The sequence below is a fragment of the Rhinoderma darwinii genome, chromosome 10 (assembly GCF_050947455.1).
Source record: "Rhinoderma darwinii isolate aRhiDar2 chromosome 10, aRhiDar2.hap1, whole genome shotgun sequence".
Classification (NCBI taxonomy): domain Eukaryota; kingdom Metazoa; phylum Chordata; class Amphibia; order Anura; family Rhinodermatidae; genus Rhinoderma; species Rhinoderma darwinii.
The window spans coordinates 51634801-51640800 of NC_134696.1; the positions used below are offsets into that span (position 1 = coordinate 51634801).

At 38.0% G+C, this 6000-nt stretch overlaps 1 protein-coding gene across 1 annotated transcript in view; it reads right to left on the reverse strand.

Annotated features, from left to right (window-relative positions):
- Positions 1-5738, reverse strand: part of SYT5 (synaptotagmin 5) — a 211523-nt gene extending 205785 nt beyond the window's left edge. The window contains exon 1 of the mRNA XM_075839919.1: positions 5359-5738. The gene's annotated coding sequence lies outside the window, so the exon portion shown is untranslated. The remainder of the gene's footprint in view (positions 1-5358) is intronic.
- Positions 5739-6000: the final 262 nt, after the last annotated feature.

Genomic DNA, 6000 nt, shown 5'->3' on the forward strand with positions numbered 1-6000 from the left:
ATAGTCAGTATAACATCAACAATCATGCATGCATCTGTACTTGTGTTGTTTGCCTGGTAAATATAATGTCATTTATTGTATATCTAAATGAATCTGTTGCTTCAGAAATAGCAGAGCAAAACAAATAAATATTAAAAAAAATAAAAAATAATCAAAGTGATATGTTTTGTCTGTTAAAACAAGCAACTTGTACATTACCGTCACTGACAGTTGTTATATGTGACACTGATTAGTTAATTAAATCTTTAACATGAAGTAGATACAAAAAATGACATCACAAAACCTCAGTAAACATCAATAAAACCTATAAGTATAGCTTTCAAAATCCTAAATTCCACCCTACACACATCCCACAGACATGAACGTAGTCCGGATCCGTGATACAATGCCCAATGACTGGTACAGGGTGTACTGTTAGCTTTATGTTCCACCACTTAATATGGATACAGAGAGAGGTTACTTTTTACCCACGGATTCAACGTGAATCCCTAAGGAAAACAAATGTGGCATGTTCTTTTGCATGCTGTATGGGGCCTTCATGGAGGCACCATACAATGGCACACTGAGGGCCAAAAGGTCCGTATATTGTACTCACAGGGGCTCCATGTACCACTGTTCAGGGTATGTGCATGCAGCAGTGCCATGTGCATGAATGCTATTATCTTAATAATTCTTTATAACTGAAGACACATTGCTATAGCCCAACATAATTCACCCTTTATTTAGCAAATAACATTTATAACAGGAGAAATCAACCTAATACTGACTGTATATGGGAATTTATTGCATTACAACTTAATGATCAAGGGGAATACAAAAGTGAAATCCTATGTATTGTAGCTGAACATGCCACATGTATCATTGATTATGTTACGCCTACTGTCTGAAATCAGTGACTGCTACTCAGGTACGTCAATAAATTTCAAAGTGTAAAGGACAAACTTTAGTTTTATACTTGAAGCGAGATCAATGCATACATCTTTACAGTCTTATATATATATATATATATATATATATATATAGGGGCCTCCTGAGGATCGAGTATGTTTTATTTAAATATCTCCAATTCTTTGTTCTGCTAGAAGATACAGTTTTCTGGCAGTGGTTTGTCTTCCTCTCCTCACTGAAATAAGCATGCACAAATGGTGATCATGTGTATGAGGTCGGGGATATAGCTGGTATTTCAATGAGTGTCCTGTGTATAGCCAGCTCTTATCGAACTCAGGGGGGGGGGGGGTGAGCAGTTCCCATACAGGCTACACTCTTTGCAGATCCACCTAAAAAATATACGATATATAGGTGGTTTTACATACCAATATGGTTATCATGATTTTTATTTCTTTCTCATAGAAAATACTCATTGGCAACCTCTAGCATCTAATCTGTAAAAATGAAATTGAGACTGTGATTGGTTGCTATAAGCCACAAGGACAATCTTTCTGTTGGAGAGTTTAGATAGATGAGGGCCACATTTTGTATTTTTTCTGCTTCCAAAAGATATGAGTAGCTTAAAGAGGTTATTCACTTAGGAAAATACTCTTTTGTTGGAAGATCCTCTTACGTTAAGCTGATTACAGGGTGCCCTGCAGCTAGGACCCCCAGCGATCAGTTCAAATCTGTTAGGGAACCTAACAACAAGTGTTAAATTCTGCTACAGCAACACCAAAGGAGAAATTCTGTATTACACAGTCCTTTTTTGAAATAAATGGCCCGTTCGTGTAATGCATGGATGTGCCAGGTTCTCCAGAGTGGGAGACTCCATTTGTATCCCCTCTCCACTTCAGCTAATAGAAGAGTGACCTGAACAGAGAAGCCCCTTCTTTTACCTAGAAGTTCCCTTATATAGGGTAATCAGAAATTTGATTTCTTAAACAGACAGCCCTTTAAGGTTGATAACCCAAGGTCATGATTGAGCTGAATCATAGTAAATAGTGGACAGCGCAGCAGGGTTCATTAAAGGGCTTATGTGGGGACCAAAAATTATTAGCAGTATACTTACTGCAGTATGTGAGTACACAATCGCTAATATACATTTCAGTTCCCAGTCGCGCTGATTCTGCCATTTTCATAGATTTTTATAGCGCTGCCGGGGGACCGGAAGTCTAGTTGCACAGACTTCTTTGAAGATTATATAACTCTTCATCATGTGACCGGCCCCGCTGTACTCTATGTACAAGCAGTAGCAGTAGTACATCGATTACATAGAGTACAACGGGGCCACTCATGTGACGAAGAGTCGTATCGTCATCCAAGAAGGCTGTGCAACTTGACTTCCGATCCCTCAGCAGCAGTATAAAAATCTAGGAAAATCTCAGAATCAGCGCGACGGGGGATCAGAATGTATGTAAGTGAGTGCACCCACATACTGCAGTGAGTACACTGCTAATCATTTTTGGTCCCCACATAACCCCTTTACGAAAAGTTCCTAATCAAAGCACCTTATTAAAAGGAAGGTTAGGGATTTCTTAAGGACAAATATAAGCAAAAACATTAGGGGAAATTTACTAAGACTGGCAGTTCATATGCAAGTATTAATAAATTATTTGTTGGAGTAAAATGCAACACATTTATTAGTAGTTGAATGCCGCTTAATAAATGTGTTGCAGCTTTTGGCTGGCCATGTTCCATAATTGTGGTGTAACAACCAAGGCAATGGGCCATCCATTCCCCCCTCCCGATCGTACATACAAAAAAACTTATTCTCACCGCTCTTATTTGCTTCTTTCCACCGGGTCCTCTTAGTCTTCCTCAGCATACCACGGCTCATACAAGGTCCTGATGCTGAGCAGTGTCAGGGACTTATATGCGACCAACACTCAAGGTCCTGAATGCTATATCACATACAACGTCCTGATGCTGCCCGCCATCAGTATCATGTATGGGCTGTGGCATGAATCTGGAGTGTAAAATCGAAGAGATGCGGTAAGGTGAGTATACCTTTTTTTTAAATATTTTTTTTGTCCGATGGGGAAGGGGACCATAGTCTGATCAGGGGGGGGGTGGTACGGAGCCTGCCACGGGCCTCTACCTTGCTATGACACACAAAGTGAACTCTACGCCAGCTCCGTTTATAAATTCCCCTCTATGTATGTAAACACCATATTTATTTCAGTTCAATAATTAAGGCAAGTAGTGAAAAGACAACAGATTGACTGTAAAGAGCTTCAAATGCCCAAATGCAAACTTTTCAAAAGAAACTCTCTAATATACAACAGAGGATAGAGAAGTCCACAGCCCATTTTTATGTATTGTAATTATTTATTTATTTTACTCATTTACAGCACAAAGGATGTTTTTCTCTTCCTACGTATTTCAAGTGTATTAATGCAATGTGTTTCCTTGTCCAATACTCGACAGATTTTCCCCGAGTTTAATTGAATATCCAACAAATCTCTCCCTATGATGACTTACATAATGAATTGAACAGGTTTTGGTTTCCTGTATGCTGCAAAAGTATATTTAAACATGGCAGATCATAAGTTGTTCCACAAAGAAACATAATGTGTTAATGAATGCCTGTAAGTGCCATCATTGGAATTGTAGAGATTCTATTGGGACCAATACAGCCTTCATTGAATACCATGTTGCAATGTGAATAACAAATAGAATCTGTCTATAAGAAGCATAAATCCCCCCTGGGAGTCTCATATGACTTCTATAGTGTGCATTGTATATGTCAGAATTATTACTGTACATTTATCGCTCCTTATTATATAATGCACAAAATGTTTGTACAATCCATTGTATTAACCGAAATCAGTATTGGGTAGCAAGACACAATAGTATTTTTCATTAGTCAGATCTAAGATTTGAATGTGTAATTTTCTACATACCCAAGAGGAGTCATGGTAACAAATGAGATAACTGAGATATCTGCTAGCAATTTTCACCATGAACTCATAAACAAGTGATTGTTTGGTTCGCTTTACAGCAATACACCTGAAAACAACAGTTCATGAATGCACACAGGCGCGGAAAAATGCAAAAGCTTAACCCAATCAAGTACAAAGAGGTCTTCTTATTAATAACTACAGCAAGTCATCTTCCATACACAGAAAAGAAAACACAGAGATATATTGAGGAGCAGTCATTTCCACAAGTGTGTTCTGGATAGAACTGTTGCTGCTTGGCAGGATTACTCCATTAAATACCCATTAAATATTTATTGCTATTTTTTGCTTTTACTCTTTTTTTTCCTGCATTTGAAAAGTATTTACGTTCTTTAAAAGGTTAATCAGACTTTTCAGCTTTCTTTTTCAGGACTGATAGTAATTGAATATTAACAATAGCATTTTAGCCATTACCTTTGCATTCCCTTGTGATTCTACTTGACAGGACTTTTCCCATTTAGAGTCATACAATAGCGCTTTGGTGTTTATTATCCGAATATGTAAAGATCATTGAGATTACACGTTAAGAAGTGCATTTTGTGTAATATCACTCCATAAGCATTCACCTCAAATCAGTACAACGCAAATAAGAATCATCTTGAGCTCATTAATATTAATACATTAGACTTGGCTCCAGCAAAAACACATGGGGGGGTTAATGACTGTGATGTCAACAAGCAACAAACTTTGATTATCACTTGTTCGTTTTCACTGAACTCTTAAAACTCATACACCGGAGAATAGGAAATTGACATAAAGGAAAAGGCATCTTACAAGGCAGCAATATAATCTAACCACCATCTAATGATGTCAGGCATGAAAATTCACATGATCTACTACATGTATACATGGCAATACTCTTTAACGCATGCTCAATTCTGTAATGTGATGATAATCGCAGTTTAATATCACCTCCAAGCCACACCTTATTTAAAGTCATCTACCATCACACTTTAGGGGCAGACAACCTGCATATCACTCAATGGGGAACTACAAATCTCAGCATATCTGCCAGCATCTTTATCTATAATGCAAACTATGACCATCAATCTTTATCTGAAAGGAAATGCTTAGACTTGTAGTTCAAGAACCGAGGAGCCACATGTTGCCATGTTGTCACTTCCCTGGAATAATAACTTTAACTTATATTCTAAAAAAACAAATACACTTCTAATACACATACACAATTCTATTCCTTTACCTTGATATAGAAAGCAAAATGAATTCAACTGATATGGTTAACTACAATCATGGGTTAATTTTAAAACACACATCCTACACTATACCATAAATAGAAGGATAAGGCTGGATTCCATACATTGCTGGCAAAGAAATATGTGGTGATATATAATACTTTCATTGTATCAATGCCACAAATATTTATATTTTCTAAATACAAAATGTATCAGCAACATGTTCCTATAATCGCACAATACAAGAGCTGTGGAGTATAATAAGCTTCTCTTACCTGTTCTCGCCTATTCTTCTAAGTTATTTTATTCTTCTTCCAAACGAATCAGCAAGTCAAAGCAAGGAAAGGGAAGAGAGAAGAAAGTGGTCCCAAGCAGGATGCAGGTGTCGCTGTCCAGCACTCCCAGGTGCTGAATGTCGCCTTTGTGTTGGTGGAGGGAGCTGTCCACAGCTCACGGTGCTGAACTGAGCAGTGAGAACAGACTTGTTTGGCTAAGGTGGAGCCCCAGCAAGCTTGGGAGGTGGAGACAAACACATACACAGCCAGGAATCTTCTTTATCATAAGGACTCTTCCATCTGTCTCTACCAGGGAGGGTGGTGAGAATGAATGAAGCCTTCAAATCCTAATGCAAACTGTTGCTAACAACTTGCCTACATCCCCTCTCTCTGTGCATTAAAACCCTGTTAAACCTCATGTATTTCTCCAGCAGACTTGCCATCAAAACTATAGTCCAGACACCTCCTGCCCAACAATTGAAGCAGAGCTGTGTTTTTCAGATGTAGTAGAACTGGGTGTGTCATTTGAATTCAACATATTTTATCTGGGTGTTTAAGGCAGATAAACCCAGTGCAATACCTAAAATATTATAATACATAAACCATGCGGCTCTGAAGAGTTCAATTACAAAGTCAGATCTG